At 37.7% G+C, this 26,060-nt stretch overlaps 1 protein-coding gene across 2 annotated transcripts in view; it reads right to left on the bottom strand.

The window, feature by feature from the left end:
• ZNF516 (zinc finger protein 516) overlaps positions 1-22,312 on the bottom strand; it is a 148,442-nt gene extending 126,130 nt beyond the window's left edge. The window contains exon 1 of one of the 2 annotated variants that reach the window (XM_036763336.1): positions 22,215-22,312. The gene's annotated coding sequence lies outside the window, so the exon portion shown is untranslated. Of the gene's footprint in view, positions 1-22,124; positions 22,171-22,214 lie in introns of those variants that run through there. The other variant, XM_036763340.1, reaches the window with a different exon arrangement.
• Positions 22,313-26,060: the final 3,748 nt, after the last annotated feature.

The raw sequence follows: 26,060 nt of genomic DNA, 5'->3' as shown, positions 1-26,060 counted from the left end.
AGCAAATAAAAGATTTTAAAGTTTTATATTCATTTCACTTGAATTTCAAAGTCTATTACTGCTAGAAGTCATCTTATTAAAGCAATATGACAAGTTGTCTTGATGTTAATATGATGGCTCCACAGGAAAAACAGTAAATTAAATCTTGTATTCCTTTCACACCACATTAAGGAGGGATGGGAAAGTAATAAGCATTTTTATAGCACCTACTACGTGTGAGGCACTGTGCTACATACTTCTTACAAATATGAACTAATTTGAGGCTCAAGTGCTATTAGGAAACTGAAGCAAATGTTAAGTAACTTGCCCATTTAGTAAGTGTCTGAGGCCAGATTTGAATTCATGTTTTCCTGACTCCAGGCCCAGTGCTCTAGCCACTCCACCACAAGCACCATCAAAAAAATCAACTCATCAGTGATTAATATTTGAAAAATTTTAAGAAAGTAAACAAAGGTACACTAACAGAATAACAAACTTGCTGAATATTCATATTCTAAACATAAATAAAGAGAATGACACTATTTCAGAGGTAACTTATTTCCTCAACTAGTGTAACTAAACTATTTCCAACTTGCCTGGATAACATACATAATGAAGCAATAATAAATAGGACCATAGAAAAACTAAGATAATATGGGTCATACCTACATTGCCTACAACAGGGGTGCAAAGAGGTTGGGGTGGGGGAAGAAATTTTTATTCTGTTCCCCCTGAAGAGGGCATAAAATATTTTGGTAGAATTTACTCTAGTCTTTCCCTTTCTCTTCACATATCTCTATCCCCCAAAAGAAGCAACTTAACCAATTTGGAACTAGAAATGTTAAAACAATTTTCTAACTGCAATAATAGTTTGGAGCTTTTGAAAAAACCAATACAGTAGATGAAGTAAGTGAAAAATTTGAAATTGTAGAATCACTTGATGGTAAAATGTACTTCTTGCCTTCAGAAGATCATAACCTTAAAGAAAATATAATTTAATTTGATTGGTTTTCTTGCTTTGTCAATGAAAAATGTCCATACTTCAAAGGATCTAGGATTTCAGGACTGTAGTATATCCCTTTGCCCCTTCCATGGAGACAGACCTCAGGTCCATCTCAGGGAAATTGATTAGTGTGGGCCAAAAAAAAAAAAAACACCATCTGGTGCCCAAACTCCTACCGATCATCTTCACACTCAGCTAAGCAGAACTTCAAATGAAAGATACACAGACTATGAAAGATACACAGGACCTTAATTTGATGCTTTTCCAGCTTTGGGACCTGTCACATTATATTCTCTTGGAAAAGCCTTCCAGAATCCATGGTCACCTCCAAGTCATGACAAGGCATTGGAGTAAAACTTCAGTGAAGTTTCTCTGAAATAAACTATTTGTCTTACAAAACCATTTTTGTTCTTTATTTCAGTAGATTTTCTGAAGTAGCTATTCATATTGAAATCTAGCACAAGCTAAAGGTGTTGCTCTTCATTTTTAAAGCAAAGTCCCTTTCTGGCAGAAAGAATAATTTTCCTGAATACAGCTTGTCCATCTTTTAAGAATAGAGTCTCCTGAGAAAGAACTAATGATATCCATTTTTTGTGACTATGTTTAAAACAATGACTCTCTAAAACTAAAATACTAATGATAATGCTCATATATCTTCTCCAAAGAACATGCAAAATTTGAGCATTTATATAAATGCAACAGTTGGAAGTTGCTGCCTTCTTATTTTAAAAGTATTTATCAAATCTACAAGTTTCCTTTTAATTCTTAACATAGAATATTTAGTTATGTGTAATTTTAAACATAAACACCCCGCAAAAAGTATGCTACAGGCAAAATAACTAATAAGAGATAAATATACAAAATTATAATGTTACCAATTAAGTGGTCTAAGTCTCACTAGTAAAACCACTTCAAATGCAAGCTACCTATAAAATGGGAAGTCTCTTCAGGAATGATCTAAAAATCTGCTCATTGTTGAGTTCAAAATATAATCAAAGTTTACTCCCAGTTAAAATTCTTTAATTCATAAATTTAAAAAATATAAACATGCTACCATGTAAGTCAGAAACAAGATTAATATACTGCGTATACAATGTTCAAATTATACAACCATTTAAAATGTATTTTCTGAAAAACAAAGAAATTATTTAAACTTCCAAAATAAGAATACAGTATAGAGTATTAATGTTTATATCCTGAATGTGAAATTCTCACTTGCAAATCCAGAAGGTATAGATTACATCTACATGGAGACCAGAAAGAACCCAAGCCTTTTCAAAACTAAAGACAGAAAAAAGAATCCATAGTCATTTCAAATTGCAAAATCACTGAGACATCTTGTTTACTCTAAACTCTAGATGTCACAAAAAGATAATCAGTCAAATTATCATCATTAGTTTAAGTAAGATCTGTGTGTTTATGGTTATGTCCTCATATCCCTTGTGGTATTTTTGGTTATGTCCTCATATCCCTTTTGGTAAAGAAACAAAATTGTTATTCAGAAATTAAGAAAGTATACATAGAGACAAGGGCAGAGGATAACCACTGACTCAAAGCTTGCATCACTCGTAGAATAAATAACACAAGGCAGAGTTATTTTTTTCTGCCCTAACAGATTAAATCTAAGCTAGGGGTGGGGAACCTGCAGCCTCAAGGCCAACCTGGCCTTCTAGGTCCTTGGGTGTGGTCTTTTGACTGAGTCCAAAGCTTTACAGAACAAATTCTTTAATGAAGAGGATTTGTTCTGTGAAGTTTGGATTCAGTCAAAAGGCTGCACTTGAGGACCTAGAGGACTACATGTGACCTTGAGGCCCCAGGCGCTCCACTCCTGAATTCTAAACTGTACCTTATCTTCTCATTGAACCAAAATGAGTTGAAAAGACAGTCTATCTACAAAACAATTCCTTTTCTTTGCCAGATATAATCTGAGTCTAGTCAAAATTAACTCATATATCAATGGGTTCTACTACGTCACTAGTGAGAAGATGCTTCAAAGAAACTCCAAAAAACAGTTCCTTAAAACGCCCATTGCCTGAATCCATTCATTTGAATCCTATCAAAGTTATATTAAAATAATAAATTGGGATCTATTACCTTAACATTTCAATGACCCCATGATCACAACAATTTGGCTTCTCCTTCTAGCAAAGGAGATTGCAAACTATCCATGACAACTCACCCTGTGATTCTTGCCCATTTCCTTCCATAAATCTTCAATAGAGTCTATACCCAATACAATGGAGGCTTTCCTTGAGTTCTTTTAATACTCACGAATTATCGAGTTGTTGTCTCTCTCCCTTGCTACAGACCTGGAACACATTCTTTTCTATCATACATAGGATCATGGGATTTACAGATGAAAGGAAAGTTAGAGATCATCTAGCCCAATCCCATCATTTTACTTATAAGGAAACTATTGGCTCCTTAGGAATTGCTGTTGTAGGCAGCTTATCAAAAGAAGAATTTCATGTAACTTCATGGAATGGGGAAGAATGCCAGAAGACTATCCATTTGACCCTGGTAAAGTGTGAATGATTATGCAGAAACAAAAGTAACTTGAGAAATTTATAAATAAAAAAACAAATAAACACAATGCCCACCACTCCCTCTACAATTGAAAGTAACTTGTTGTATGAGGACCCCTCCCCAAGGCCAAGCATGGAATGTTCTGGCTCCATTAGCAATTTGCTTCCTCCCTTTTTCCCCTTCCCCATTTTATTCTTGAGATCTACCCAGAGATCTCTAATCCCTTTTGTAAATAACCATTTTATCCTTTTCACTTTTTATGCTTTTGTTTATATCCTATTACAGTACTTGTATTATTGATCCGCATCTGAATCATTCATGTCCAGCATCATTTGAACCATTAGTCATTACAGAGAAAGACATATTTGTGTTTTAACTAAAACTGGTGTAAGAAATTTAAAAAAAAAAGACATCAGGTCAAATTTGAAGTTGCTAATACTTCTGAACCCTTGGAAGTCATATCCTTGCCCTCAAATCGTTTCTTTACTTTCTAATCCCCCAAATTTGCCAACGAACCCCTTTCTTGCTCTTCTGCACAAGGCCAACCCCTGGACCTAATGTTAGTGGACATGTGGCTTTGATGATGGCCCCCACTTCTTCCTGGTGACTGTCTCCCTAACATTCCCTATCTTCAATAGTCAGAAGCAGCCTTCATGTCCCCTCCAATTACTAAACTCACATCCCTTTTTATTCTATTCATTAATTTCTCATTATTACCTGAAGGATATGTCTAATTCTCAGACATTTGAAATGCAGAGATGATAAGTCACGTAACTTGATCAAACTTTTGTAGGTGTGAGTTACCAGCCTTGCCCACTTCATTAGCTTCTCTTTAACAATTTATTATCTACCAAATCACAAAATCTAAAAGCTGTAAGGGACCTCAAAGGCCATCTTGTCTGATCCATCCTTGAACAAGAATTACCTCTATAACATGGCTAACAAGTGCTTATTCAGTCTTTGCATGAAGACCTCCAGGGAGGGAAACCTATCAACTCCAAAGGCAGCCCATTACGCTTTTGGATAGTTAAAATGCTGGGAAATTTTTCATCATGGTTAAATTTGTCTTTTTGCAATTTCCACATAGTTTTGCCCTTTGGAAACAGCCATAATAAGTATAATCGCTCTTGTATGTCACCATATGCCTCTTACATCTTCTCTTCACTAGACTCTCATATTCTCAGTACCTTTAACCAATAGTCATGTAATGTCATCTCAAACCTCTTCATCATCCTGTTTTACTTAGGCTATAGCATCTCTAGCTTATCATTGTCTTTCCTCAAATTTAGTGCCCAAAACTAAACACAAAGGCAGAATATAGTGGGACAAGACACGATGGCCCCTTCTAATGCAATCTAAGAGTGCATTAGCCTTTCTGGTTGCCATATCACTAAAAGCCTAAGATCTTTACTGTTGAACCATGCCTTCTCTGTCTTATCCTTGAAGCTATTTTTTAATCTCAAGTATAAGAATTTACATTAATCCTCATCAAATATCATATTTAATTCAGCCCAACATCATAGTCTATTGAAATCTTTTTGAATCCTAATTGTGTCATCCAACATGTTAGCTAACCCTCCAGCCTTGTGTCACCTGCTTGATGGTGATATCATTTATTTCCTTCTCCAAATCAATGGTAAAAAATGTCAAAAAGCATAGAACAAGACATAAATCCCTTAAGCACTCCGCTGCAGACTCTCTTCCAAAACGAGCATCATCATCCATAGGTGCTCGCTGACTTCTAGAATAGTCATGCAGAATCCTATGATCAGAACTGCAAAACACCAAGATGCCTTAAACATACAAAAGGCAAAAAGCAACATTTTCATCACAATGATGCCCAAATGTTCTTGACTAAATATCCTGGATACTCACAAGCTACCTGAATCTTTCAAATTTTAGTACTAATCCAGAAGTTTAAAACAAAGACCACTTTTCCAAATATTTATTTAGTAAACCTACTATAATTAGGTTTTTAACAAATTTGACTCAATGATATACCATTAGTAATATTCTTCCAATAAGAAGAATAAAAAACAACAAATGTTTAAACAATCTTGTAGGGCAGAGGTTATTAACGTGCACGCGCGCGTTATGGCCAATAAATTGGCCATAAAATGAATGAACTCAACATTCTTGTCTATTCTATCTACAAAAACTTATTCATCAAGCTAATTCAACACGGTAGCAATTACATTTCAAAGAACTACAATATACTGTATTTTAAGAAACTTGTAAAAATGTTCTTGCACAGGGAAACACAGAATAAAGTCCATAAAGGTTTTCAATGAGCAAAAGAGGCTTTGTAATGTTTTGGTAATTCTGGCCAAGATGTATTTTGTCGTAAGAATGTATGGGATGATGACAGTCAATCAGTAAACATTTATTAAGTGTTTTCTTTGTGCCAGGAATGGTACTAGGCAACTGGGATACAAAAACAATTATGATACCGTCTCTGACCTCAAGAAGCTGATGAGGATAAGGAAGAAAAGAAGGAAAGAGAGTAAGAAGAAAACGATAAATTTCCCAAAAAAAAATACCCAAAATAGAACACATAGACGGAAATGTAATGACTCTGGCTTAACAGAATGAGTTGTTTTCCTTGGGGTAAAAAAACCCTAGCTTCAAAGCATGGTTCTGCTATTACTACTGTTTGAATTTGAGCAAGATCTCCAATCTCTCTGAACCTCAGTTTCCTATTCCTATCAAATAATAACACTTGAGCTACCATCCTGAATAGGTTCAATGGGATGGTAGACATTATACAAATGTCGGCTATCGTTCAGTAAGAAAGAAAAGGTATGCAGACATATATTGTTAATGAAAACATAAGATGAAAAATATGCTTAAACAATAATATTACAAGTAAAAATCTACTTTATTGCCGAAATAGTCTTCCTCATCTATTCTGCCTTCTTAGGAAAAAAATTTAGAGTCTGGGCTCAAGTTCTCTCACGACAGGAAGTTTGCCAAGGTAAGTTCTCCAGCCACTCATGCTACAGCACGGAAAAAACTACCTGTACCATTTGACACAATTCCCAAAGTCGCTGGAACTGGCTGAAGGAAGACGGACTTATTCAGGTGCTCTTTAAAAATCCGCATGAGCTTATATAATAATTTGTAAGAGATAAAACTTATATTATAAAAACATATAATGTTAGAGCTGAAAGGAGCCTTAAAAAACAACTCTCCCAACCTCTGTTTTAGCCCAATGTCAGCCACAGAAGGTAATATGGCGTAGTGGAGAAAACATTAGACTTGCCGAGAGAAGACCTACATTCAGACTCCATCTCTGCTACTTACTAGCTTTATGACCTCGGATAAGTTACCTTATTTATCTATGCCTCAGTTTCTTTATCTATAAAATTAGGATAATAATATAACTTGTATTAGCTCAAGGCAAGTACTGTTTTGGAAAAAATCCTTTGTAAACCTTAAAACACTACACAGTAATTAATATATTAACACCCTAGCTGGCTCCGGAAACCAAGTATCCTGACGCCCATCCCATGTTCCCTCCATAATATCACATACCCTTATGATACAGTGGAAATAACACTGACTTTGGAGTTGGAGAGCCTGGGTTTGTAGTCTGCTTCCGATGCTAAGTTTCTTGACCTTGGGCAAAACGATTAACCTTCCTGGGCCTAGTTCACTCACCTGTAAAATGAGTATGGCCTGTGCAATTCCTTCTAGTTCTAAATGTATAACTTTGTGACTTATGACCCTTTGCCATGCTGCTTGTTGATTCTGCCAACTTTTACAACTGTAGAAAGAAACCAAAGAAACTCACGTCTCACTGTTCTCATCTGAGGCAACTGGCTTCCACTTTCTTCAATTCTTGTCTAAAGTAACATCATAGTTATAACAAAAAAGATGAAGAAAACTTTCATAAAATTTTTTGAAGGCAAAGGGCACAGAGAAGGGAGAATAGCTACATAACTCCAAGAGAGCAGTTATCACAATTAAATTGCCTTTCTCCTCTGTTCTTCTCAGCAATTCACTCTCAAAACCAATGGAAACTTATTTACCCAATCTTTGTGCATTTGCCTATCATCTGCCCCTTTTAAATGTGACAGAAGTTACTTTGACACAAAAGAGCAAGTTTTTCCTCAAATTATCTTTTACTTCACTTTTATAGCCAAAGAATAGCAATGGCCACAAGACTTGGATAATAGACTAACTTGCCCAGTCACTCACTATTCATTCTGGTTTTTTCTTTTTTTTCCCCCCACCCTTAAGGTTTTTCGTTGTTATTATGACTGGGGTTATTATTCTTTAGAGAAGATAAGTGGCAAAATCTGAGTAGTTTCTTTCATTTTAATGGGTTTTTTTGCAGGGGAGAAGGCAGGGCAATTGGGGTTAAGCGACTTGCCCAAGGTCACACAGCTAGTAAGTGTGTCAAGTGTCTGAGGCCACATTTGAACTCAGGTCCTCCTGACTCCAGGGCCGGTACTCTACAAACTGAGCCACCCAAATGCCCTCCATTCTACTGTTCTTTATTCTATAGTCCCTTAAAAGTGTAGCAACAGATTCCACAAGCATTTATTGTGTTGGATACATACATATACACACACAGGCATTTCTACATATATACATACACACGTACACACACACTGTTTATATATGTGAGCAGAATGATTAATATATGTGAGAGAAAGTATGTGTGTGTACGTGAGTGTACATGTGCGTATGTGTTTCACAAAGTCACAGACAGTGATATTCATATCGACGATTACCATTTTGTTCACCAAGAAGACAAGCTGTTCTGGGAGCCGCTTGTGGTTTCTGGATCTGGAAGTTACTTGGGATTTAATGACTGGTCCTTTTTGGCTCCGCACTTGCCTGGAATCGGCTTTCCATACTGCTACCTCTAAAGGATTTGAAAATACAATGAATAGGTCTTCATATGGTACAGTTATCTCTTGAATAGCCAAGTAAGACTCTAAGCTACCCTTTCTCACTCCTTATTTTTTTCTCATCCTCAAAGAAGCCAGGTCTAATGCAATCAAAGAGATCTAAAAGTTGACATAGCCTCAATTCAATGGTTATTGGCCAAATATTGACCTCATGTTACAGCAAATTAGTAAGTATTCTTAACAGGTTTAGGTCTTACAAAGTACCTTTGGGAAAGAACCCTATGTTACTGTATTTGTATTCATTGTATTGCATTTATCAGCCTGGTTTACTGGGAAGAATACTGGAGAGAGAATAAGAAGACTGGGATTCTGGTCCCTGTTGAGTGATCTTGGAACAGTTACTTACCTTTTCTCCTCAGTTTCATCATCTACAAAATAAAGGAGCTAGAGTGGCCTAATTACTTCTGGTTCTTTTGGTTACAGTTCCTAGAAATTATATGTCTTAAATTTTCACTGTCTAAAAATGAAGATGAATGGAAAGCGAGTACATTTACAAAAATGTCTAAAAGGATGTGAAGATGACTTTCATCATGGCTTTTCCAGTGGTTATGAACACTGTTCCTTAAGAATAAGTAAGGTCTATGTGGAAGCTACTTTAACTCCCTAATGCCAAAAATAAAAGTAAATAGTAACTATTACCTTTAGGGAAATAAATGACACTTTTCTGATTCCATTTAATTCAACACAACAAACATTTATTAAACACCTACAATGTACAAGGCCTTGTGAAAGGCACAAAAGCAAAAACCAACCAGCCCCTGCCCTCAAGGAATTTACAGTCTGTTTGGGAGATATGATACAAGCAAATAGACACAAGAGTATGTATAAAGTCATTTCAAGGGAGGGGAAAGTATTATTAACTGAGGTAGGGATAGGAGATCAGAAAAAGCCTTACATAAAAGGGCAGCCCTTGAGCTGTCCTTTGAAGGAAGCTAGGGATTCCATGAGGCAGGGGTGAGGAGGAAAGGGCCTTACAGATATGGGGGATCCACTTATGAGAAGCCATGGAAGCAGAAGATGGGATATCATGTACAGAGAAGACTGAGCAGGCCAGTTTGACTGGAATGGTAAGTGCCTGAGAAGCAATAATATGAAATAAGACTGGAAAGGTAGGTGGGAGCCAGATTGTGAAAGGCTTTAAATGCCAAGTTGAGGCTTTTATATTTTCTCCAAGAGGCAATTGTTCAAGAAAATTAATGTAGTTTCCAAAACTGCCTAGCTCATCCTCATGGAATATTTGAACACTTGGGGAATCTAATTGATGAATGACAAAAACACACATTTCTGTGCAGAAGAGCTAAACTTTTAGAGTTAAAAATGGACAAATTAAAAGGCAAAACAGGAGATTCATGATGTAATGTGCATGTATAGGCATATCAAATTCCAAACATAAATCTGAAGAAACCTTGTTTCTCTGGGCATATAACTAAAGCTACTTAATTTTTTTTTAGATTTAAACAAGATTAAGCAGACTTCCTAAAGTATAACCATATAGCAACCTTTAATCCCCAATCAAACTAAAAAATAACTGATAAGCAAAGTTCCTGTAAAACCATTAACAGATTCTGCCTCTATTCACCAGGGTAATCTACTCCGACCATTTTTAATCCTTCCCCTAAAGTACTAATCACATAAATTTGATATAGCATTTCCCCAAATATACAATACCTAGCACCAAGGGGTCAAGTGCTTCATCAAAAACTAAACTATATATTAGCAATTTTAAGTTAATACTTAAAAGCCACTGACCCTCTCTAAAACTTATTTTTTTAAAGTACCATTCTGAAATAAAGTTGCACACAAGGGAAGCCATTTAACACCTGGTGTGCACTGATTATAATGACATTAGCTCCAAGTATGCTTGTTATTACTCAAAAAGAGAGAATTATTTCATCATTATGATTTTGGCCCTGCTACAGGCATAGATAGCCGTGCTATGATCAGTCTGTATCTGATGAGAATATGATTACCAACATAAATGATATTTTCTCAAACAGGAATAAAAATGTTCTCTTGGTGTCAGTGTTAATGTCAATATAAATTATGCATTACCAAAGGCAGTATTCATTTACATTGCTCAAATTCAATGAGAAATATTTCATCTAGGACCACCATTTTGCCCTTAGAGAGATTACTTGTCACATGGAAAATAAGTCCAATTTGTTTCCTTTTCTCCTTAAAACTGGAAAAATAATGCAAGTAATAAAAATAATACCTTGTATAATCTATGCCTTATGGTTTACAAAGATGAGTCCAAGTGTTAAAACAAAGTAAGAAGCAAAGGTGCAGAAATGGTATGAGCTTACTCAAGGTCATAGCTAGTAGCGAGAGCCAAAAGACAAATTCATTGTTTTTAACTCTAAAAACAGTGCTCTTTCTAGCATATCATACTTTAAAGATACTAAGTCTGACGTCAAGACTTTACTAGTGCATACAAAAACATAAACTGTGACAATGACCGTATAACCATAAAGAAGAGGGAAAGTAGGCGGGGAAGGATTAAAAGGAATAAAATGAGCTTTTTCCAAGTTATTAATATTAACAAATCCCTGTTATGATGTGTTACCCATGCTTACCATATGTATATCTATCCCTACATACAAAGAAAACAAAATTTAATTAAATAAAAATTAAATCAAAAAATCTTATTTTTTTTTCTCTTCAAACCCAACTCTAGAATAGCACGCCACCACAAAAATGTAGGAAAACAGTATGATGAAATCTCTCACACATCCAAGGATTCACAAAGAAAATGCAAGCCCCCCTGGGGAGGAAAAAGTCTTTCATAAGAACAGCTGATATTTGTACAGCCCTTTAAAGTTTGCAAAGCACTTGACATATGTGTTTTCCTTAAAAACACCCTGTGAAACTGCTCTTATGAGTTTGATTATCTCCATTTCACAGGTGAGGAAACTAAGGATCAGAAAACAGCTAATAAAGATTCAAAATCAAGTCTCTCCTGACTCTAGGTCCAGAATACTTTCCACTGAATCATGCTGCCTTTTACAGTCATTCGAACTAAGTAATGGAGAGACACCATTGGAATCCACTAACATTAAAGACTAGACTGCTCCTCTATCAACCTTGAAAATCTGCTTTATTGTACACAAAGAAGGCTGAAAGCACTCAACTTCCATGGCAGGCTTTCCTGAAGAAGGTCCTTTATCTCTCATTTCAAAATTTGTACTTAAACTATTTCCAAAGAAAATCATTTTACATATTTTAAAAAAATGGTAAATGGCTGCTTATGACCCTAATGTCAACCTAACAAAAAACTGCTAAAGCCACAGATCTGGTGCACAACTCTCAATGCATCATTTACTGTACTAAATTTCAAAGAACATTCTGAAATGCTGAAATAAATCAATGCTTAAATGCAACTCCTAGTCAGCTCATGCAATATAGGTTAAATACTACCATATGGTAAAGACAGACACATGTTGCCCTTTTCTGAAACAAAGAACATAAATTCTTGAGCAAATTTCTATTCTTTTCACGTGACAAGAACTGAGGATTAATTTTTCTAAAGAAAAATATAGAGTTTTGCTAATATGTTTTTTAAAAAAGTAAATCAGTAAACTTAAAAAAAAATCACATAGTTAAACAAAGAACCTCAATTTTCACTAGTCTCTCTTTCAATATTTCTTGAAAACTAACACCACATGCTAGACTATGCTCACCATTTTTTTTTAAATGAGCAAGAAAATAACAGGACGGCTGTATCCAGGAGGATGATTTGACATCAGCTGTTCCCTGTGGTACAAGAAACTGCAGCACATCAACTCTGCATTTCTCTTTTACCTGCTTTTGAAGGGGGAAAACCCCAGGTTACATTTACTCAGAAAATAATAAAATACATTAAGAGCTCATCCTATTTTCAACATGTAATCTGATCAGGAACTGTCTGAAACACAGAAGCATTAGGTTTTCTTCCTATCCTTTGAAGTAATTCCTGGGAACATAAGATTTCATTATATTCCTGAGGGGAGAGCCAGAGACAGAGAGGAGAAACAGCAATCTACCAGAATGAACCTGTGTGAAATCCAGTGCATCAAAAATGAATTCAGTTGATTTAAAAATGATTCCTTTTGAGCCATTCCCCCTGTGTGCTGAGTATTTGTTTTCATCATCATAGTATATACCAAACATGTCTGATTTCTAAAAATAGTTGCAAATTGTAATTACACATGCTTTGTAGCTTCCATTTCACTTTGAAATGAAGATTAAAAGCTGAATCTTTTTTAGAAAATGCCTTTAAAAAAAAAAACATTGGGAGCCACAAATTATACTTCTTTACTATTTGGTGTGGGCTGCTGGAAATCATTTCATTCTAGACCTAAATATGACAGTCATGGCTTTGGAAAGAAAAACTTTCTTTCTGTTCAAATTCCATATAGCCAGATGTAGTGAGTGAGAAATGGAAGAAATGGATAGGCTCAATAACCAATTAATGCCAATTTCTCTTAAATATAGTTGATTGCTGATATGCCTTGGCCAAGACTATAAACCTGAAGTAGAAGTTAAGCAATGTTGTTTTTATAATCATAGGAAATAAAATGTGAACTTTGTGAACCCAGTGCTAAATACACAACATTCTCTGAGAGCAATTTAATTCTGTCCAATAAGTGATTTTAAATTAAAAGTTATGAAACTACTTTTGAAATACTTAGTTGTCTATAAGTAAAAGCTACTGCTCAGTCAACCCAAAAGGTTTTAAAATGTTTTAATTAATTCAAAACCAAATGGTGAAAAAAGGTAATTTGTGAGTTTGCCAATATTCTTGAAAAACTAACAGCATTCAGAATTATGTTCTTCATAAAGGGCATACTCGATCCTCTAAGTCTCTCCATTCCCTCCCTCCTTTTAGGAGGGGGGATGGGGATGATGTTAACTGGCTCAGGGCAAGAGGTCCCTCGTCTATCAAAGTCAACCTGCCTGCAAGAGCTGTCCCACCTCCCTACCACTACCACCAACCTCCACTTGCCCCTGTGACCAGTCAGAATTGAGACCATCGGTGGCATTACGGTACACTCTTGGCCCTGTGGCCCCTGGCTACATTTGAGGCACTTAATATACTACTGGGACTAACACTCATTGCTGTATAGGTCAAAGGGTTGGGGGTAAGAGAGTCCTAGGAAGCAAGATGAGAAGGAGGAGGAAGAGGTGAAATGGCCACACTCTTCCAAAAGCCACACCACTTCTTAGGTCACTGCAATGAAGCAATGAACAGCAGCTGAACCGTTGAAGATTGCTGCTACAAAAAATACATGGTGAAACTGAATGGGTATTAGATGCTGGAGTGGCTATTTGAGACCCACCTCTATGATACATCCTCACTCTAATCAACTCAGATCTTAGAATGAAGCAACAGTTACAGCTGCCTTTCTGCTAAGGAATGTTAAGTTCAATTTGACACAAAGGGTGCAATATAAATACACACACACACACACACACACACACACACACACGGAGGGCTCTATCAGTTTTAACTGTGGGTGTGGAGCATTGTCAATACCACAAAAGCTAAAGAATAGAATTAACACTTTATTCCAGCTGCTGAAACAAATATGACATATGACTAGATAAGCAAGAGGCTGGAGACAAGCTCTCTGCTCAAAACAGTTATGCAATGACTATCAGCTTTACAAAGTAATACTGGACTAATGAAAGTCATTGCAGCACACGTTAAACTCCTGGAGTACAGTAAGAACACTGATCCACTCATGGCGTAAACTCAAGATGAAGGCTAATTAATTGTTTTTTCTTAGAGACAACTGTTAGAACTTTTTTTTTTTAGTCTGCAGGATAGGCATGGAAGTGGGGTGTTTTTAGAACTAATTGACTGAGTCATTTCAGCTTTATCCAAGAACTGCAATGTATAAACATTTACAGCATGTAAAATGTCTGCTTTGAAAAAGGAATGTTCCTTCTAAGTTCAAATATTTATATTTCAGATATCTAATCAAATAAATTTGACATTGTGCTTCTTTCTGCCATCCAGTCATTAATTATATAACTGTAGCAGGGTGGGGGTGGGGGGGCTATCACTGAGAATGTCTGAATTATCATTTATTTAGTGTGGCACTCAACAAGTCACTGGGTCTTCACCCATCTAAAACCTCAGTTACTTATCTGTAAAATGACGTGCTTGCACTAAATATCCCTAAGTTCCTTTATTTTAATCTAAAAGTCTATGCAGCAGTTTTATTTTCTATAGATTTTAAAATAATTCTTCATTCACTGAAAATCCAGTTACAGGAAGATTAAAACATTATTTTCCATTAGATAAGTAACATTCCTCTTTATCCTGCATTAAGAAATAAACTTCTAAAAACCATCCTACTCTATGGTCTTACAAATTTGAGCAGGCACATTCATTATATGAGGGAAATGTACAGGTTCAGACAAGCCCCTTCCTGTTGAACATAATGAGCTTATATTTTAGCTTCCTATTTCTATGGAGTGAAAGTATAATGTAGTTAGAAACCTTAAACACAATTTCCAGTCAGTTTTCAGCCACTCCCATAACTATTTTTAAAAGATGATTCCTCTATACCAACCAAAAAATACATACTAAAATAAGTAAAACCCACAGAAACCCACCAAAATTTAGCTGATTTTTAAAGCCTGCCTCTGATGAACAGAACTCATGTTTCATGGTGTTTTAAGGTTGGCAAAGCACTTCACATAGATATCATCTCCTTGGATCCTCATTGTAGCTCTGTGAAGTACAGAGTCCAAGTATTTTTATCTATATTTTACAAATGAGGAAATGAACTCAGTGACTTGCACTCTGTCATCCAGCTAGTGTCAAACTTAGGGTTCTAAGCTATGTCTCCGAGGACTTGAAGTTCAGACCATTTTACCACTACCCTACACTGCCTTCACTACACTAAATGTCCATGTTAGAAATGTCTATTAGAGGGTTCTAAGCTATGTCTCCGAGGACTTGAAGTTCAGACCATTTTACCACTACCCTACACTGCCTTCACTACACTAAATGTCCACGTTAGAAATGTCTATTAGAACATCACCCTGACATTACACAAAGTAGTATCATTACGCAGATGAACTACTTAAAGACCTACTTCAAAGATTTCTCATTTTTCATAGAACTGTTTCCAAAGTAATTTCTAAATATTCCATATTTCAATTAACTTCCTCCCCAAAGTATCTTCCTCTAAACTCAAATGAAGTCTAAGTGAATCTGAAGTTTCAAAAAAAGAGAAAGGAAAAGATTTAGAATGACAGCCATGTTTTATCTCTTCACCAAAACAATTTAGTTTCGATGACAATACTCTAAAAATTCATTATGAACAAACATCAAAAAAAGAACCATAAATTTAGAGTTGGAAGGGACCACAAGAGATTATCTTGTCTAACGTCTGCATTTTACAGATTAAGGAAACAAGGTAAAATGACTTGACCAATGTAATACCAGTTCTAAGTGACAGACCTAGAATTTGAACCCAATTCCTATACTCTCAAATATAACCACCTTTCCATTACACACAACCTCCTCCTAAAGTGAAAAATTGACCTCAAAGTGCCTGAAAAACTTCATGAATCTCTGAATATATTAACCAGATAGTCAGGAATTCAGACCACTGGAATATACTAGTCAAGATTAACACTTTGTAGATAAACTATTTCTTATTCACAAGTAATGATTAAAAGTCAGTTACATTCCCAAGATCAAAAGTTCTTGATCCACAGATTTCAGTAATATTAAGCAACTTAAAAGGTCATAGCTAGGTATGAAATACTGAAAAATGAAAAAAGAACTAATTCATAAGTAAAGCTGGCTTCTGTGCACCTAACTAATGGATACAATGCTCCCTACCATGCCACCTTTATGTTTGGGAAAGGCAGTTCACTCAGTGAGCCTTATATGCAATACATCTGTCTTACTACTTAGTTTCTAACATGTTTACGTGATTTCAGTGTTTCATGTTACTTTCCAAAGTTATCATTTTTAGAATTTAGACAATTTTCTAGACAGGTATTCCATCAGCAAGTTTGAGGGGAGAAGGGTTCTATAAAGAAATAAGATTTTTTTTTCTCCACATCTGTAGAAAAAAAAATGTTCCAAAATGTAATGGTCTAACTAAATATAAAGAAGACTACTGATTCTGCAAGTTAAACAATATAGCAGTGGTCATTTTATTCTAGAGATCATTCAAGATGGCCATGGTAGTTACTCTTGTGAAACTAAAGATGTCTCCTTGAGCAACCAAACTCAAATAGTGATTACACCATAGGTAAAGTTATGGGGGGGGGGGGGGGGCGGCGAGATTCATTCCCAACCCGACACATGATACGTTTTAAGTTATATCTTGTATGTGCAAATATAAACAAAAAGGCCATTTTTGACACCACAACTAAAGAAAGTGACAAAACTAAGAAGCATTAAGCCAATGGAGCACCATACAAGGTAACTGATTTTATCTCAGTCAATAACTAAGAACTCAAATTTCTGGGTCAAAACATTTCTACCACATTAACCGGCTGGTTTTATCTTGGCAACTTCGATGAAGTAAAACATACCGGCAGCTCTCCACCTGGACAATGTTCTAATAGCATTTGGATATATCCATAGCCATATGGAGGCACCAAGATTTCTTTCAAATCTTTTCCCAGGAGAAGAGACTTCCTAACATATCCAGGGGAATCCTTCATATGCATATATGTATAGCATACATCTATAAATACACATACATATGTGTATATATCCACATACGTACGTGGGCTGCTTTAGTTTGAATTAAGAACCACAATCTTTAATAAAGTTCATTTTGTGGTTTCCAGGTTAAGCACAACAAAAAAGTATTATTCTGTTCTGGGTAATTCTCAGCATTTAAGTGGTTAAATCAGTACAGTGAGTACATGAAAAGCGGCTTCCAACTCCCATTCTTCTGTCCTTTGTTATGCACTGAGTACTGTTTTAATGCTTTATTCCACACCCAGAAATACATCTGTGTTTCCAGAAACAATTTCATATATTACACTCTTTAGGAAGCTTTATCAGGGAGTGACCGGTTCTCTGGCTCAACACAAAAACAAACAAAAACCCCCCTTAAGGTCTCCCAAGCCATAAAGTGTCAAGAAATTAACTCTAGCCCCACCACCACCACCACCAAATTCCTTGCCGCGGTGCCCCCTCCCCGCCCCCCCTTTTTTTGGTCCCAGTACCCAAATCAGGTTTTAATACTTATGTAATTATTCTCCGGTGCCACGCCTTTTATGCCACCCCATCTCAGCAATAACAAAGTGAAGTTTAAAATAGAAAAGCAATTACCTGACCAAACCACTACGCTTCAGTACCAAGAACCCCACATAATCCAAGAAGGCAAAGGTTTAAAATCTCCCCCACTTCGGTCCCGTAAACCTTCCTCCATGAACCATGCTTCACTTTCTACAACGCTACGAGAGGACTTTCTTCTTCTGCTTGGGTTTCTCTCCCTCCAACCCCTGCTTTCCTCCTTCTTCCCGCCCCCACCTTCCTCTTTCCCTCCTCCCTCCCTCCCCCTTTTCTTTTTTCCTCTCACTCTTTCTCTCTCTCTTTCCAGCCGTTTTGACAGATCCCTGCCTTTGTTAAGGTTAGAAGTTGAGCTGTGTCTGTTTCCTCTGCTCTTTCACTTCTTGTATTACAGTACAAGGCTGCGTGACGTCCTTGCTACATTATGGGGGGGGGGTGAGGGGGGCGGTGAGTGAGGGCGGACAACTGAGTGTAAGTGCTCAGCCAAATCCCTCCTCCTTCTCCTACTCCTCCCTTTTCCCGCCTCCTTTCTTGTGCCCTCCCTCTGACTAAAAAGCACAGCAACAAGCTGCTGCCGCTGCCCTGCGGCCAGTCAGGTAGAAACCTTCCCCCCCGCCCTCCATCCGTCTCTTCCCCCATCACCAGTAACTATGCTCCCCCCCAGTCCCCCACTCACCACATGTATGTCACAGGCACATCAGTCCTCCCGCAGAAGCTCCAGAGATGTAGAAATAGAAATGAGCGAATCTAATAATACCTACCACTACTACCCATTTCCCATCATAGACAGTGAGTTTCTCTGATACACAGGAATCCAGCCAGGAAAGGAAGAAAGGATGGGGGGACAAGGGAGATAGGGAGGGGGAAATCCAGGAGAGGGCTCAGACTGAGGTCTAGTCCTTTGAAGATGGCTTGAGTGGGAGTCGAAGTGGTTACACACCTAAGAGTATTCGTTCGCTTCATCTTTTAATTAAGTTATGTATGCTGCTAAAGAGGGGAGGGGGGAGAAGTTAAGTATATGGCTGCCAAATCCAGTTAATGAAAACCCCTTCGATAGTTAACTCATTTAGTCCAACAGCAGGGCACACAATAAAGTGTGTGGCACAAAGCCAAAGGCAGAGGGATACTTCTCTGGACAGGCTCAGATCAGGCAGTGGGTCAGGAAGGCCACGCTCTTGTTAATCTGCAGCTAATGTGGAATGATCCCGTACTCTGTGGTATTTAGTCCTTTAATTAATCTACATCATCATTCATACATGGAAGCATACACACGGAAGTGTAAATATACCACAAAGGAACCCCAGAGATAACGCGACAATCCAACCTTAGAAAAAATGCCAAATTGCAACTGCATTCTTCGATCAACACTTCCAAACAGCATGTCTTATACACTCAACAAAAAAATCAATTTACAATATCAATATTCGGAGTGAAGTTGGGTGTTGGATTAAACTAGCACAAAATGGGGCATGGTCCATGGCAGGCATTCCTTCAGTGAATGTGCCTATTGTGTTGGGCAGAAATGACCATTATTCATAGCATTCATAGGTCTAGTGGTCAGCAGCACTTTGTTTTTACCCACCAAAGAGCTTTTTAAGTTCAAGAATCTGCAACATTGATTTGGGGGGTGGGGCAAGGAAGTTTGTAACTATGACTTTTTCTCACCATCTTAAACAATTAATTTTATGCACTTTTTTTTTTTTGCCACAGTCTACTAAGCTTGGTCTTAAACCCCTTAAGACGAACAAAATAAATAATAACATGGGAAGGAAAATGGTTGCTATACTATGATGTTTATTCCTCATTTTTTTTTCTCAAATAAGGCCACAGGACCACTGTGAAACATAATAAAATCACTTATATTTTCTCCCACTTTAACAGGTTTCAGCTTGAATCTGAAAGCAAAGTATATGCCTACGTGTTTAATTATTACATGTTTGAATAGCTGGAGTGTTACCTTACAGGGTGTTTTGGACATCTACATGCAGTTATATGGATTAAAGTACAGCAATATCTACACACAGTCATGCACAAATCTGTGTAAATACAGAAGCCTGACTGATTAGCACCGGGCTAGGAGGATTTAACAGTGTTCTCACACACACACACACACACACACACACACACACACACACACACACACACACACACACACACACACACACACACACACACACACACACACACACACACACACACACACACACACACACACACACACACTCAACACACAATTACCTCAGAGCTTGAGAAAGAGGCTCCGGATTGGACGTCTCAGCTGTCACTCACAACAAGGGGGCAGTCAGATGCAAATCAGGGATACTTTGCATCGGCGTTTCCTATTCTTTGCCACTTTTTTTTTTTCCATTTAATGATAAAACAATTGTAGACCTCAGAAACTTAGGCTTCTGCGCCGAAAGAGTGTGCCTCCCTTACCAAGTAGGGTGTCAGTCAATAATCTTTTACTTCACAAGGGAGGAAATGGAGACAGTTTAGCGATAACTAAGGCGGGTCGGGGGAAGGGGGGTGCGTAGCGACTAGGGGGACCTGAGAGAAGGGGGAGTCGATGGAGGGGTGAATAGCTGGGTCTCTACCCGAAAGGGAGACTTTGACCTTTCATTGATTTCCGAATTAAATATTTTTGTCACAGGTCAGATTATAACACACGCCTGTCTCTAATTTATGAACTCATTAGTCTAATTTCATTATTTAATCATGCGCCAGCAATCGTGTTTCCTTAAGAAAGAACTGACCTATTTTTGGCTGGAGATAAACGATCATGTTAACAGATGTTAATCTTGTAATCTGTTTTTCCTGTAAGCACTTTACATACCCGCGTTTCAGACATTAAAAATAAAATCTTTTCCAAAAGAGTTGACGTCACATTTCGGCTCCTTAAAAAAAAAAAACACTCCCCCAATTTTTCCCCCTGCAATGATTTCAAAGACATTAAATCTTTTTCACTTTATAAATGATGATTTGTTCTGCCTCAACTCCCACAGGCTTTTATTTGCATTTCAAATTCCACAGGTTACACCAGTCGCCTTTTCAGAAAATGTAAACCAACAATAAGGCAGCAAATGGGTTTTTGTGCATCTGGATTAAATAAAGCGCAGAGTGAATATGTTTAGAAAGAGGTCCAAGCAAGTTGATCTTTGCACATTTATAGTCCAAGTGACTCTTTTATCAATATGCGCAATGAAATGAGTAAGATATATACACATACAATGCACATTCCCCAGAAGATCCTAGTCTACTGCTGGGAGCTTATTAACGCTCATAATAAATGGTGCTGACTACAGACCCACACTTTTCAGTTAAAATACTGGGTCTCTATGGTCCTTAATTGCAGAGGTTAGCTGGTTTTTCAGAAAACAACGGCTGATTGTCATTCCACCATCACAAACCTCTCATTTTAAATACCCCCACTAGGCTAGCTTTTTACAAAGTTACCCATACAAAGTTTCTTAAAACTTGAAAAAGTGGTTTAATCCAAATGAGGATCGCAACTATTTAGTATGCTAATTCTCACTTGAAATGAAAAATGAGGCATTTTTTTCCAACATGCGCCCAGCCCCCCACACACATTATCTAACATTTATTTTTTATTTTCCATATTATCTATATACAGTATCTATATTAGGAAAAATAACAGCTCCCATCCCCACCCCCCAAACCAGGCTATTTTCATCTTCTAGTAGTAATTGCCACCCAGACATTGTCCTTCAAGCCCTTTTCAGCATTTCAGAGTCATTACATGAATAATTGTCTCTCCCCACTCCTGACTCACACCCCCCCCCCGCCAGTTTGCCCCAACTTCCCTTTAATAAGCCGTACACTACTTTAATGTCTGCTTCAGTTATGTGCTCTCAGCTGATGGGATTGTAACTAGGGAAAAAGGGGTAAAAAAAAAAACAAAAAAAAAAAACAAGACCCGCACCCACACCCACAAACACATTCACAGGACATCAGGCGATTCATGCACACACTGAATCAATACTATCAGCAAAGCCCTTAATAATTTAAGTGGTTACTCCAGACTCGGAGCCCCATTACCCACCTTCATTAGCCCGAGCATTTTACTTTAAAGTCAGGCAATTTGCTCTTTGTTTCTTAATGGATGAATGTTGCATCCAAGCTTCCCGCCCCCCCCCCCCCCCTTCCCCTGTCGCCTTTGACGAAGTATACAAAGCGAAAGGCTTCTTCAAGCTCGGAGTCCCGTCCCCCCCCCCCCTCCGCCCCCCTCCACTGCGGTAAAAAAAAAAAAAAAGAAAACATCTCCTTTTCGCCAAACAGCCCAAAGTTCCATTTTTAAGTCCTCAAATTACTCAGCAGATTAACTATTAATTGGAAAAGCGAAGTTTCCCTCCCCACCTCCCACGTCCCCCCCCCATCTTCAGCCCCCCCCTCGGGCGTATCACACCAGGATCCCCATTACCTTGAGTACCCCCCACGACCCCTACTTATCCTCCTCCACCTCTTCCTTCTCCCCAGAAGGGTAGTGCTGAGATCTCTCTGGGCCCCTTACCTTGCTGAGTTAAGGTAATGTTATTTTTGGAAGGACGCAGACAAACAGAAGAATCTGAAGGTGAAACCATGCGCTGAATGCAAGAAGGAAAGGACTGCACATGATTGACTGCGCCAGCTCCACTCGGGAGAGGGGGGACGCCGAGTGAGCCAGCCGCTCGCAGTCCCCGCCAAGGGGCCCCTCCCCACTGAATCTCCCCTCGCCCGGTGGCCCGGAGGCACTGTGGTGGCCCCCAAGCGAAGGTGTGAGAGAGGACTTCTCCGATCCAAGGCGTTTTCTGGAGCCTTTCCCACATGTATAGGTTGGTGTCTTCCCCCAGTATGAGAAATGGTCTGTCCTATATTAAATGCACACACTATCTACTATTGTCTCATCAGCACAAAGTTCTGCTACAATGCGGGGAAAGTCTAGATGCTCCAAATGACTCATAAACAAATAATTGTTCCACTAATAGCATTGGATCATTATCCGATCATGTATTTGTCTTACCTTCTTTCAGATGACTAGCCCTGCCTTACTTCGGGGTTTCAGTTGCTGGATGCACTAGACAGACACATGTAGAGACACACATACACACGTATGTGCCTACACAGGTCGGTTATACATTTGTAGAGAATTTGGGCACTTGGGGACTGATACATTCTCTAGAGCCCAGAAATGTTTGCTTAAATATGGATATAGTTTCAAGCTGTCCCAGATGCATGTATATTAGATATGGTTTGGTGCGTTTGGTGTGTGTGTATGTGTGTGTGTTTTTAACTCCCTGGTAAAATATTTATAGATTTATTCAAATGCACAGTAACAACACATTAAAGTCCTCAATCAAGATCAAAGAGTTCACCAGTTACACTGGAATATCTGAAAGACCTCTGAACAGTATTTGTGCCATATGGTTTTTGCAGTGTTGTGTTGTTTTGGTTTTTTTTAACTTTCATCCTTCAAAAGTTAAAATCTTATTTTTCTGTTTTCAGAACTCAATTTACCCAGACTACATTTAGCCAAAGGCAGAACAGCTTATATCGCACTGTACATTATAATTTAACCCCATGAGTTTTGGTGCTATCAAGGATGTGGAAAGAGTCTTTCCCACTCTTCCCCACCCCCTTTCTGTCTCTGTGTCTCTCTCACCTCGCCGCCGTCTCCCCCCCCCCCAAAAAAAAATTAATGTATTTTGGAAAGGGCAATATTATATTCTCCCTCCAGGTTTTTAACCCTATGATAATTCCGGAATCCAAAAAGTCATTGTCCAATAAAACCCTGAGTAATTCTTGCTAGACAAGCAGCCCTCCAGTTTAAACGGTTACCTAGCGATGTGGTATTTCTACGCATAACATGCAAGCACGGCTGGAATGCCCTCCAACTTCTGGCACTTGGAACGGGAAGTACTAGTCAAACTCCAAAGGAAGGTCCTCTTGCCTGTAGAAGCAATACTCTCAAAGATCTGGGGAAATGTGTCTGGAGGGGAGTTGAAGGTGGGGAGTGGAGTAAAGATTAGTTGAAAAGAGAAGAAAAGAGAGTGAAGAAAGGGAGAGGGAAAATGGGAGTGAGGGAGAGGAAGAGAGAAAGAAGGAGGAAGGAAGAGATAGAGACAGAGACGCCATGAAGGATACACGAATCATAAAAAGTAAGCTATGTGTGATTAATGATCTGCACTAATTTGGAAAGCTGGCATGTTAAAGGTCATTGACAATTGTTGCTAGTTTCAGCATGAATGCCTGAGTGGGATGTATTCTTGAACAATCAAATTTCAGTCTAATTCACAGGAAAGTATTGAAATGCACACAGTCCATTGCAATGCACAGTAAAATACACAAAAGTACAACTCACATTCCACTAGAAGTTCAACTAATTACCCAGATAAGACAATGAATGGACAGTATCCTTTACTCAAAATTATATACTTTGAAAGATTTTAATCTTAACACGAAAGGCATGTCTCTATATTCTTTAGAAATACTTCTATTTCATACACCAGGAAGGTAAAAGTTGCATGGGCATGTTGCATTACTTGCAATTTTAGTATTTTAGTAGTAGTTTGGTATGCGTTTATATTAAAGGTTTAAAAAAATCCATTATACATCTGCATTCTTGGGTTCTACTTAAAACTACAGTGTCCACTAATAATTTCCATATGTTGAAAATTGACAAGTTAGAGCAATGAAAGGTGAGTGAAGCTTCCAAGTCCCTACACACACACACACACACACACCACACACACACACACACCACCACCACCACCACCACCACCACCACCACCACCACCACCACCACCACCACCACCACCACCACCACCACAACAACCTGTGATTTTCATGGCTTGCCTCTTTTGTAGTCAACATAGGGTCTTTCCTTTAGACAGCTGCTTGTGAATTCACTCAGGGCTGTGCCTGTTGTGAAATAATATTGTGCTTCTAAAATATTTTTCCCCCACATTCCCTCGATTAGTAGGCAAAATCAGGAAAATTAATGTAACAGACAAACAAAAGTTAACTCCAAATCATTGGCTTGCCAAAGATCTAGAAGAGGCAGCAAGAGCTCAGCATTGTTGTGATTTCAGTGAGAATCTCATCTCTGACCATCATAGTAAGTTTACATTATTGGGATAGAAAGTCAACAGTAGCTGTTTATCGTTCTAAGCAACATTAAAAGATAGCTTGCTGGAGCTCATCCTAATAGACTCCAGAAAATCACTATAAAAAATCAAATATTTAATAAGATTTTAGATTTTATTAACATAACCAAATCCAGCATTGCCAAAAATTTCAGCTGTTTAATATTTTCATACATTTAAAGTAGCCTATTAAAGATTAAGCAACACCATTACTCCATTATACAAATCCCTGAAATCTTCCAAGAGAGGCACTCCTGTTTTGAAATCTTTTAGTTAAATTACAGTATTTGGTGAGAGAATGTCAGTGATATTAATGGTTCAATACATGTTTGGCTATTTATAGTTTTGTTCATATAATAATTCTGGCTAATGAAATATATGGAGCAGGAAACATTTATTTTCCTTTGCTGTAATCTAATAAATTATTTGTTCAGCATTGGGGACTTTGCCTTCTCAAGCTAAGGAAAATGGCATTTTGATGAAAATCTGTGCAATGGCTTGTCTGCATAACTTAGCTTTAGAAGTGATTGGTGGAAGTTTAGATAAGAAAGGTTCCTGAGAAACACCATAATAGAATAGCTAAGAATAAAAGGCCATGTCTGTCTGAGAGCTGGAGGTAAAAACACACATGGTAAACTACCAGACAGTCAAACCAAACGAGCTCTGATTAAATATTACACCTATGTTCATCTTCACAAAACTGTAAATAGAACGGTCAATTTGGCCTGCTACTGTTTATTTGTAATTATTTCATTTAAATTATCTCTGTGTTTGAATTTACCAGAAATTTCTCAGATAGACTAATAAGGGTGACCTTAGGCCCTGAAATCTTGGGACAAATCTTACCTTTATATCTCAGAACTCACTTAAATTGGGAGATTTCCCTAGGGGCCTGGAGAGTAAATTTTATTCCAAGTCTGAAGTATTCATGGATGAAGATTTTTCAAGAACATAGCAGAGACTACATATGTGACTTATATTCTGATTTAACCAAGGATAATTGTTTAAAAACAGGAATTAGAATTTAAAGATTCTGTTTAATAACTAATCATTTCAAAGGACATTACCAATATCCATAGTCTGACTTATAAAATTTTTCTTTTTTTCATGAAATACAGACACAAGAGGTCTGTTGTATTTAGGATTTAGAGAGAAAAAGACCTAATCTATGGATCAGCATACACCCTAACATACGCTAAACCCCAGCAGAGGGTGTTCTATGGAGATGTGGTTTA

Source organism: Trichosurus vulpecula, chromosome 1 (genome assembly GCF_011100635.1).
Source record: "Trichosurus vulpecula isolate mTriVul1 chromosome 1, mTriVul1.pri, whole genome shotgun sequence".
Lineage (NCBI taxonomy): Eukaryota > Metazoa > Chordata > Mammalia > Diprotodontia > Phalangeridae > Trichosurus > Trichosurus vulpecula.
The sequence above is the reverse complement of the archived record's forward strand: the minus strand, read 5'-3'. Positions and strand labels throughout refer to the sequence as shown.